We start from the raw sequence: 11,902 nt of genomic DNA, 5'->3' as shown, positions 1-11,902 counted from the left end.
TTATTGTGTGGGAGTCTAAGTCTCTTTGTAGGTCTCTAAGAACTTGCTTTATGAATCTGAGTGCTCCTGTATTGGGTGCATGTATATTTAGGATAGTTAGCTCATTTTGTTGAACTGATCCCTTTACCATTATGTAATGGCCTTCTTTGTCTCTTTTGATCTTTGTTGGTTTAAAGTCAGTTTTATCAGAGATCAGGATTGCAACCCCTGCTGGTTTTTTTTTTCGCTTTCCGTTTGCTTGGTAGATCTTCCTCCATCCCTTTATTTTGAGACTATGTGTGTCTTTGCATGTAAGATGGGTCTCTTGAATACAGCACACCAATGGGTCTTGACTCTTTATCCGTTTTACCAGTCTGTGTCTTTTAATTGGGGCATTTAACCCATTTACATTTAAGGTTAATATTGTTATGTGTGAATTTGATCCTGTCAATTTAATGCTAGCTGGTTATTCACCTGTTATTTGATGCACTTTCTTCATAGCATCAATGGTCTTTACAATTTGGCATGTTTTTGCAGTGGCTGGTAGCGGTTGTTCCCTTCCATGTGTAGTGCTTCCTTCAGGAGCTCTTGTAAGGGAGGCTTAGTGGTGACAAAATCTCTCAGCATTTGCTTGTCTGTAAAGGATTTTATTTTTCCTTCACTTATGAAGCTTAGTTTGGCTGGATATGAAATTCTGGGTTGAAAATTCTTTTCTTTAAGAATGTTGAATATTGTCCCCCACTCTCTTCTGACTTATAGGGTTTCTGTTGAGAGATCCATTGTTAGTTTGATGGGCTTCCTTTTGTTGGTAACCCAACCTTTCTTTCTGGCTGCTCTTAACATTTTTTCCTTCATTTCAACCTTGGTGAATCTGACAATTATGTGTCTTGGGGTTGCTCTTCTCGAGGAGTGTCTTTATGGTGTTCTCTGTATTTCCTGAATTTGAATGTTGGCTTCCCTTGCTAGGTTGGGGAAGTTATCCTGGATAATATCCTGAAGAGTATTTTCTAACTTGGTTCCATTCTCCCTGTCACTTTTAGGTACACCAACCAAATGTAGATTTGGTCTTTTCACATAGTCCCATATTTCTCGGGGCATTTGTTCATTTCTTTTCATTCTTTTTAATCTTGTCTTTTTGCTTTATTTCATTACTTTGATTTTCAATCACTGATATCCTTTCTTCCACTTGATTGAATTGGCTATTGAAGCTTGTTTATGCTTCACGAAGTTCTTGTGCTGTGGTTTTCAGTTCTGTCAGGTCATTTAAGGTCTTCTCTACACTGTTTATTCTAGTTAGCCATTTGTCTAACCTTTTTTCAAGGTTTTTAGCTTCCATGTGGGGGTTAGAACTTGTTCCTTTAGCTTGGAGAAGTTTGTTGTTACCGACCTTTTGAAGCCTACTTCTGTCAACTCATCAAACTCATTCTCTGGCCAGTTTTGTTCCCTTGAGGAGTTGTGTTCCTTTGGAGAAGAGGCATTCTGTTTTTTGGAATTTTTAGCGCTTATGCTCTGTTTTCTGCCCATCTTTGTGGTTTTATCTAACTTTGCTCTTTGATGTTGGTGACCTACAAATGGGGTTTTGGTGTGGACGTCCTTTTTGTTGATGTTGATGCTATTCCTTTCTGTTTGTTAGTTTTCCTTCTAACAGGCCCCTCAGCTGCAGTTCTGTTGGAGTTTGCTGGAGGTCCACTCCAGACCCTGTTTGCCTGGGTATCACCAGCAGAGGCTGCAGAACAGCAAATATTGCTGTCTGATCCTTCCCCTGGAAGCTTCGTTCCAGAGGGGCACCTGCCTGTATGAGGTGTCTGTCGGACCCTACTGGCAGGAGATGTCTCCCAGTCAGGTTACATGGGGGTCAGGGACGCACTTGAGGAGGCAGTCTGTCCATTATCGGAGCTCAATTGCCATGCTGGGAGAACCACTGCTCTCTTCAGAGCTGTCAGGCAGGGATATTTAAGTCTGCTGAAGCTGTCTGCTGCCTTTTGTTCAGATATGCCCTGCCCCCAGAGGTGGAATCTAGAGAGGCAGTAGGCCTTGCTGAGCTGCAGTGGGCTCTGCCCAGTTGAAGCTTCCTTGCCACTTTGTTTACACTGTGAGCATAGAACCACCTACTCAAGCCTCAGCAATGGCTGATGCTCTTCTGCCCACCAAGCTCTAGCATCCCAGGTTGATCTCAGACTGCTGCGCTCTCAGCGAGCAAGGCTCTATGGGCATGGGACCTGCCAAACCAGGCACGGGAGGGAATCTCCTGGTCTGCCTGTTGTGAAGACCATGGGAAAAGCGCAGTACTTGGGCAGAAGTGTACCATTCCTCCAGGTGTAGTCACTCATGGTTTCCCTTGGCTAGGAAAGGGAAATCCACCAACCCCTCATGCTTTTCGGGTGAGGCAATGCCCTGCCTTGCTTCAGCTTGCCCTCCATGGGCTGCACCCACTATCCAACCAGTCCCAGTGAGATGAACCAGGTACCTCAGTTGGAAATGCAGCAGTCACCTGTCTTCTGTGTCAGTCTCGCTCAGAGCTGTAGACTGGAGCTGTTCCTATTCGGCCATCTTGGAAGTGACTGCATTTGTATATTATATAGACATTATATAAGGTCACACAGAACATATTTGTTTCAAAACCCTAAAACATTAATTATATATTTATTATACTGCAGTAAACCTGCATATCATCTTATCAGGTTGTGATTTCAGTGGAACCTGCAGGCAGACTTTAAGTATCTTAACCCAGCCATTGAGATAGTGGGGCTTAGAAGATATCAAGAAACCAAACAGCCAGATTATAAGTGAAGAGTCAGTGAGTAATGGAGGGGTGTGTTAATCTCATGACATTAGAATGTAAACAATGATGTTAGGCCTGAAGGAAAGGGCTAACTAGGCAGAGTCTAAGGATGATTCTGAGATTGGTGTGCAGGACCCCAGACTCAACAAAGGACAAACTGGAGAGGTGAATTCAGAGTGTGCCAGTCAAGAGTGCTGTATCTGGATATCTAAACCTGGGAGAAGACATAGGCAAGAGTGTGGTCAGGATAGAAACAGATTTTTCATTTTTGTTGTATTCCTTCATTCAATATATATTTACAATTACCTATTTGTGTCAGGCACTGGTTTGGGTTCTTGACATATGCACAAAGAATTAAAGAGAACTCCGTAGTAATTATAGGAGGAGAAGAATGAATAATGAATGATACCCAGGTTTCTAGCTTAGTTGATGAATGGATGGTGGTGACAAAATAGGGATACAGGAAGATGACCACTAAGGGATGGGATGATTGGGGAAGGCTTCACTCTGGGGATGAGACTTAGGTATGCTCTGAGCAAGAGTTACCAACTCAAATGCCTCCTGAGACCAAGCAGGTAAAATAATTGGTTAATTGGTTGAATGTAAGACAAGGTTTGTCAGGTCCTGAGACAAACTAGAGTTAGGTATACCTACCTGTAGACATTCTTTATTTAAAAAGAAACCAACGATGTCTCACAGAGCTTGTGATTTAGTAGGGGGTGACAGAAAACAAACATACACATAAAATATAACTTCATGAAGCTTTAAGTGTTATCAGCAAAAATAAAAGCAGTTAAAGGAGACAGATTTATGGGGCTGAGCCTACTTTAGACAGGATAACCTTGTAGCAAGAAGAAGAGTAGAGCTGAGACAGATGGAGGAAGAACAGCTTTGTTGGCAGAGGGCATGAAGGACTATGCAAGTGAATGGACTTAGAGGTTCATGACCAATTTTAGCCTACAGTTGAGCGGGCAAGTTTAAGCAGGACAGACCATTCATGTGGAGCAATGGATTCCCAACCTGTTGACTTGAGAGTTACTGTAAGAGGTCTATAGAGCCATAGTTGTGCTTAGTGTTGTTTGTAAACAGAATCACTGTATTCCCATGTGTTTTGCATTTGTTACAAAAATATTGGAAAACAAAATAGTTAACAAAATTTATTTAGGCTTTAATGAGAAGAAATACTTGAAAGTATTTATCGTAGCTCAAAGGCTTGCAGGAAGGCTATTTGTTTTAAGGTAAAGAGATGAGTAATTCTGAATAGATGGCAGCTTAATCACACATCCCTGACTTTTCTCTTTTTTGATTTTTATTTTGGCAGATTATAGTAGCCTGAGCAGGCCAGTTGGTAAAGGCTGGAGGGGGTATCTTAGGCCAGAGTATCTGAGTAAAAGGCTTTTTATGGGACCCCATTCACCTTGGAAACGAGAAGGAACTAAGGGACAAGAGGCAGAGAGGTCGGCTTGTTTGTTCTCGTTGCTTGGCCCAAAGGCCAGCATTGTGTGGTTCCTTAAAGGCTTTCGTTGACAGAATCCAGTGATTCCCTCAAAGAAGGTCCATATCTGCCTGCCTGTTTTATGTGGTTCTCATAGGACCTTTGCGATTTGACCAGAGATCTGGAAGAACGCTGTGTAGGTGAGCTCATTTGATCCATTGCTTTAGTTAGGATGTAAGCTTGCTTCTGTGGAGGTCTGGCAACAGAGAGCCTTCTACCCTCCACCTTAGCAAAGAAGCCATTATTTGCTATCTGTTCATGGCCTGACCTCAATAGCAGGAAATAATATTCGTTCCGTTGGTCACTGACTTACCAGTGCTGGAGAGACTGCTATGACCTGGTCTGTGTAGATGCTGAGGGAACATAAGCCATTAGCAGGAAGAAAAAAGCAATTACTCGCTGAAGGAGACTCAGTACTCCAAGGCAAAAAGGGCAAGCCAGACACCAAAATCATTGTGTTTTTACTCTCACCATGTTGGAAAAAGACTAGAGAAGAGTTGGTGTAAAAAAAGGCAGAGAAAACTTTTAAGGAGATACAGTCATGTGATCTAAAAGAAAACAAACAAAAAACCCTTCTGTTACTGAACAAATGAATTTGATTTTTGATTGAAAAAAATCAAATAGATGAAGAGTATGGTTATGGTATTCCTTGAGTCAAATCTGAAAGCTCAAGAAATACCCCCTCCAACATAGTACAGAATTACCTAGAGGTGGTAAATAAATTGAGAAGGCAGATCCAGAAGTCGTAACATGAAAACCAAAGAAGTCTGGAGGTAGGAAAGAAAAGCAAATGGAGAAGGAATAGGCTTCCTGAGTCCCAGGCAGGATTAATGTAAGAATACACATGGAAGTACATGTAGGTAAAATCCCTGAAGTCAAAGGATAAGGACAAATCTTAAAAGTTTTGAGACCCAAAGAACATTTATTTGCAATGGAAAGAGAATCAATTAGCTTCAGACTTTTTTTTTTTTTCAGTCAGCGATGCCAGAGGTTAAAACACTGGAACAACATTTGTAGAATCCTGAGGGAAAAAGACCGAGGTCCAAAAATTAATAACCAGGAAAGATATCATTCATTTGTCAGGGCAAAATAAACATTTTCAGAAGTGCGGGCATTTAAAAAGTATTCTGCCCATGTACTTATCTGAGGAAAACACTTGAGCAAATACTCTATCAAATGACAATTGATTCAGAATAGAAATCCCAAGACAGGGAAAGACAAAAAGGAGAGGAATAATGGGAGCAATGAATCTTGCAATATATGTAATATTAAAATTAAATAGATAATAATGATGTGACTAGGACTTTGTAATATAAATGCTAAGTAGGGATTCTTTAAAGAGAAGAGTCATCCTTGAAAGAAAAATTTGTTAGTAACCTAGAACTAAAACTTCCATCTGTTTGGCATAAGGGGAGGTATGAGCAGGCAAAGATTTTTGGTGCATGGTTGTGTGTTTTATATATGCATATATATATATATACACACACACACACACATATAAAATTATTTTTTGATAGAATATAAATGTGTCTCTCTATATACATATTTAAAGGTGACTCAGAGAAATACGTAACCATGAGCAGAACTTTATAGCATAGTAGGACTTCTGGTTTTTTTTTTTTCTTTTTTGAGGCAGAGTCTCACTCTATCACCCAGGCTGGAATGCAGTGCCTCAATCTCAGCTCACTGCAACCTCTGCCTCTTCAGTTGAAGTAATTCTCATGCCTCAGCCTCCTGAGTAGCTGGGGTTACAGACATGCACCCTATGTCTGGCTAATTTTTGTATTTTTAGTAGAGACTGGATTTCACCATGTGGTCCAGGCTGGTCTCGAACTTCTGACCTCAGGTCATCTACCGGCCACACCCTTCCAAACTGCTGGGATTACAGGCGTGAGCCACCATGCCCAGCTGCACAGTAGGACTTCTAAATTGACAGGAAGAAAACATGAACTGGGAGGAATGAGAGAGAAAACAGGAACAGGAAAAACTGACAGGGAGGAAAAATGGCTAATTTTCAGCAAAAGTAAGAAGGAAAAAGAGAATATATAAGATGGAAGGAATATAATTAAGTATATTGATCATTTCAGTTCAGCTGAATGAATTCAGAAGACAGAAATTACCAGATAGGCTAAAAAGTTAGGTTCAAATGTATACTATTTCAAGAAACAGTCCTAAAACACAATGACGAACAATGCTTGAAAAAATAAATGGATAGACAATGGTACTGGGAAAATGAAAACAAATTAAAGGAGGAGTGGCAATTTTCATATCAGAAAAAGCAGAGTTCAGGGCCCAAAATATTAATCAGAACAAAGAGAGTCATTATGTAGTGTCCTTCAAATCTGTTCTGTCAGATCACCCTTCTCTGCTCCTGAATGGCATTTGGTCACTTTCTGGTCTTAGGACAGTCTCATTGTCAAGAATTAAAACAAAACTTGATTTTTTTGCAACAGCAAGGTAAAGGAGACAAATAAGATTATATGAAAAATGCCACAAAGGCATTTGATAACACTTAGTAACCTTTCCTAATAAAATTTCTAATAAATTAGGAAAGGAAAGAAGCTATTGAATAATGACAAAGACATTTACCAACATTTTACAGCAAATATCATACTGAATGGCAAATTTCTGGAGTCATTTCTTTAAAAATTAGCCACAGGAAATAGATGCTAACTCCTAACAGTGAGATTCAGTGTTTTTAGAGGTTCTTTCTCATGTTCTAGATAAGGATAGAAAATAATTTTGTAATATTAGAAAAGTATAATTTATCTGTAATTGCACTGGTCTCAAAACCCCATGAAGATCTGGTAAAAAATTACTAGGATTACAAGGAGAATGTATAAAGTGATTCTATATAATACACTTACAAAATGATAGGCTTTTAAAAATACTAGCAATAATTAGAAATGGAGAGGGTAAAATATACCACTTATAATACACAATATTTAAAATTTAGCAAAATGTTAAAGAATCTAAAAGAACTGTGGGATCTTACTGAGGGACACAAAATAAGATCTGAACATAGGACAGGCCACGCCAAGTTCCTGAACAGGTAGACTTATTGTCACAGAAGTGCAGATCCTTCCTAAAATAATATTTAAATTTAATACAGTTCTAATTAGAATTCTAATTGAGTTTCTCTGAAGCTGATTAATTTAAAAGTTCTCAATAGATATTAAAGTTTGCCATAAGGTCACTTTAATAAAAAAATGATGTCACAGAGTAATGGGCAAACAGTTCAGTGCAATAGAATAGAAAGTCCAGGAATGGCCCCCAAGTCTACAGAATAAATCAATATATGACAAAGATAGCAATTTGATTCACTGAGAAAATGATAGTGTGTTATAATAGTTTATTTAATGAAAGGTGCTGGTATAACTTGACTGTTCATCTGAAAGTAAACAAAGCCAGAACCTTATCTCATACCATAAACAAAATGAAGTCTAGATGGATTTAAGGATATTTATATGGCCTTGGAGTCAGGGGTCACTTTCCTTGATAAGCCACAAAATTCAAAAGATAAACAGAAAAAGATAGATAATTAGATTACAAGATGATTAAAACATTTTTATAGCGAGACACTATAAGCAAAGCTCAAAGGCAAATATTAGGTTGGGAAAATATATGAAGGCATAGGATTATTAACGTTGATCACTCCAGGGAGTAATCGGTTAGAAAATATGAAACAATTTTAGAATTTGGGAAAATAATCAAATTTATCTTTTATTATGGAGGACATAATGCAATATTTCAGTTACCTTAAAAGGTTGAGCAATGGACAGGTACCAGGTGATAAATGGCCATCTTGTGAGGTCAGGGAGGCACCATTGAAGGGTTTCACACCCAGGAATGACATAAGGAGATCTGTATTTTAGAAAAAAGAAATTGTTATTGTTGTACAACAGCTAACAATTAGAGGAGATAAGACCTGCGGCAGAGATGAGTTCAAAGATGAGAGAAGATAAACTAAACCGGTATGGAAAAAGTGGAGGTAGAGAGAATGGAAAGGATTCACGAGTTATTTACGAGATAGAATTGAGAATCTGAAACTCTAATAGATAAGAATAAAGGAGGGAGAGGGAAGAGGCAGCAGTAATATTCAGCTACCTGGCCTGGGCAGTTGGGTGAATATAACACTACTCATTGAACCCTGCATGAGGAGTAACTTTGTGTGGTGAAGGGGGAGAAGGTAATGAGTTTTGAACAGATTGAATTTTGGAGTCGATAGGGTATCCAAAGAGGTGACCTTTATATAACAGGACCTATCAGGCTGGAGCTCGGGAGATGCGACATGTGTGTAAAGACAAAGAAGTTGTTAGTATCAGGACTGCAACTGAAGCAGTAGAAATAGATGCCACCACCAGGGGACAGTGCATAGAGTGAGAAGGGAAGAGAATTTTCTAACAATTTCAAGAGTGCACTTAGTCCAAGAGGCCAATCCTTCTTCCAAATACTAGGCAAGAGGGATAACTGAAGAGTTTGATTAGTCTAAAGCTATTCTGTCATTTCTAACCCCTCCCAACCTCAAGAACATTCCTGCTGCTGTTAGTTCTGTCATTGTCACATGGTGACACCATTGAAAGCGGGGGTCCCATGCAATCCAAAGCACCCTTTTCTTTCTCTAGTGTTACAATCACACACACATTAATTTGTGTTATGCTGGGCCCAAAGTCTATCTTCCAAGATCACTTTTCTTTAGAATATATTTATCTGTGGGGCGAGTGCAGTGGCTCTGTAATCCCAGCATTTTGGGAGGCCAAGGTGGGCGGATCATGAGGTCAGGAGATCGAGACCATCCTGGCTAACACAGTGAAACCCCATCTCTACTAAAAATACAAAAAATTAGCCGGGCAAGGTGGTAGGCGCCTGTATTTGCAGCTACTCGGGAGGCTGAGGCAGGAGAATGGCGTGAACTCGGGAGGTGGAACTTGCAGTGAGCCAAGATTATGCCACTGCACTCCAGCCTGGGCGACAGAGCAAGATTCTGTCTCAAGAAAAAAAAAAAAAAAAAAAGAAAAAAAAGAATATATTTATCTGCTTGGCCTACTCCGACCTCCAAAAAGCTCTTCTATCAGTGAGTATTTCCAGGGGAGGGGGTGTCTTTTTCAAATAAGGGAAGGCCAGGTTACACTCTCTTTCCAGGGCACTGAACACAAGTATTTACGTTTAAGTAACTAGCAGTGGTTACTGCAATGTCTTCCGGAAGAAAGAAAGAAACTGTATTTCAAGGCAGCTTGTGACTTGCATCTTGCCAGTGGCAACTTCTGCTAAAAACAATCCAAAGAAACCAATTCAGCTTATCCAGGTACTCCAAAATATTGAAATATTGATGAGGAAGCACCAGGAAAGGGAAAGGATGAAGACTTGAGAGAGGTGGTGTGAGGACTAGAGCAGGATCCCTGAAGGCACGAGGCCGTGGGATCCTAGCATGTGTGGGAGGGGTTAGTCTGGATAGGAGATTGGCTGCTTTTCTCTCAAAGAGGGAAGGGTGGTTGTAGTTACAGATGTGTGATGGTGGGTTTGTGGATGGGAGATAAGCTACTTCGCTTACATTTTCTCTGTGGACAGGAAGCAAGGTCATTTGCTGACAGTTAGGAGGTGATGGGTAAGGGTGGTTTTCAAAGATTTGAGAATAGGTTGGTTTGGGCCAGCCACTGAAGAAGATGGGAGAGAATGCTGACCTAGAATAAATTGGGCTTCTAGCCAGCATTTGGGGCCCAGTGGAGGTTGATGTCCTGGAATTCACATGCTGCCTTTCTCAGCTTTGGATGAATTTTCTCTCTTAGCACACACCAGCCTTCTAGCTGGTTCTGTGCATTTCCTGACTTGCTGGCCAGGACCCCCACACCCTTCTCCCATTTGGGGAATCATTGAAATCCAAGTGATGTTACTGTAGAAATGACCCTGAATGTTTGTTTGTTTGTTTCTGGGACACAGATCAGGCATGATCTCAGCTCACTGCAGCCTCAACCTCCCTGGCTCAAGCAATCCTTGCGTATCAGCCTCTGAGTAGCTGGGACTACAGCCATGTGCCACCACACCGGCTAATTTTTGTATTTTTTGTTGCAATGGGGTTTTGCCATGTTGCTCAGGCTGTTTTCCAACTCCTGAGCTCATGCAATCCACCTGCCTCCACTTCCCAAAGTGCTGGGATTACAGGCATGAGCCACTGCGACCAGCCTGAATGTGTTCTGAACATTCAAAAACAAATAATATATTAATGTCAGGATTTTGATATTTGACTTGCTTTAGTCCCTAATATGTTGAGAATTGCCATTCTAGAAGCTTTCTCCAGTCTAGCCTACAGTTCCAGGATCCTGGACTAACCCTGAATCCCAGATTTCAGTTGTTCATTTGATATAAAGAATGTTAGATTTTCTCTTAGGACATGTAAAACCTGATTAGTCAGATGGCTGTGTTTCTTTTCTCTGTTCTGTTTTAAAAATTGGTAATCTTTTCAGATGGTTGAGTCTTTCTTCTTTAAGCATCCGTATTTTTTTCTAACATGCTACTTGTGAGATTCGTCATCTTCAATATGTCATTACTCTTGCATGATTTAAAAATTGTTACGCTAAACATCTGGCATACTCTGTGTCTGTTCATCATTTGGTATGTTAAATAGAATTGGTCCTCTGTTTTTCCTTTGGTTGGAAAAAATTCTTTATCATTTATTATTTTCTACTAGCATATTAAAAGAAGGGGAAAAGATTGTCCAGTTATCTGTAAGCTTAGGACCTAAATATGTCAGAAGGCAAAATTAAGTAGAGTGGAGAGCAGACTCGTTTCTGTTTTCTTATAGCAAAACTTAGCTCAATTCTATTTCCGTATAGCAAAACTTTCTCCCTCTCATATACATTTCATAATGAGATTTGACTGTTTTGCTGAGCATTCAAGGTTTTGCATGACCTAACCCTACCTGCCCATTCAAAATTTATTTTGGCTGGACGTGGTGACTCATGCCTGTAATCCCAGCACTTTGAGAGACCCTGCTTCTACAAAATATAAAATAAGTAAACAAATAAAAATTTTTTAAAAACTCACAAAGTTTGTTTTGGCACTTTCTTTCCCACACTCTGTTCCACAGTCACTATTAGTTTAGTGCCTTTGCCCTGGTCCCAAAGAAACGTGTTCCTGTTCTTAGCATTAGATAGGGCTTCTCAGGTCTAAGTAGCCACTCGTTATTGTTCAGCCACTTTATATATCCCTTCCCTCCATGAGAAGTAACAGTTGTTATTTATTGATATGGTTTGGCTGTCTCCCCACCCAAATCTCATCTTGAATTGTAGCTCCCATAATTCCCACATGTCGTAGGAGGGACTTGGTGGGAAGTAATTGAATCATGGGGGCAGTTCTGTCCTGTGCTGTTCTCGTGATAGTGAATAAGTCTCATGAGATCTGATGGTTTTATAAAGGGGAGTTCCCTTACACAGGCCCTCTTGCTTGCCACCATGTAAGACGTGACTTTGCCCCTCATTCACCTTCAGCCGTGATTGTGAGGCCTCCCCAGCCCTGTGAAATTGTGAGTCAATTAAACCTCTTTCCTTTATAAATTACCCTGTCTTGGGTATGTCTTTATTATAAGTGTGAGAACAAACTAATACACTTGTCTTAAATACTAACATACTCAACAGAATATATCTGCATAT

General features: G+C 40.1%; 1 protein-coding gene across 1 annotated transcript in view; it reads left to right on the top strand.

Moving 5' to 3' along the window:
- LOC105546992 (cilia- and flagella-associated protein 54-like) overlaps positions 1-11,902 on the top strand; it is a gene marked incomplete at its 3' end in the record, with an annotated part of 116,459 nt that overhangs the window by 63,850 nt on the left and 40,707 nt on the right. The window lies entirely within an intron of this gene.

This window comes from Mandrillus leucophaeus, unplaced genomic scaffold (genome assembly GCF_000951045.1).
Source record: "Mandrillus leucophaeus isolate KB7577 unplaced genomic scaffold, Mleu.le_1.0 Scaffold377, whole genome shotgun sequence".
In the NCBI taxonomy this organism is placed as follows: Eukaryota; Metazoa; Chordata; class Mammalia; order Primates; family Cercopithecidae; genus Mandrillus; species Mandrillus leucophaeus.
Note: the sequence above shows the minus strand (reverse complement) of the source record. Positions and strands in the feature narration are given on the sequence as shown.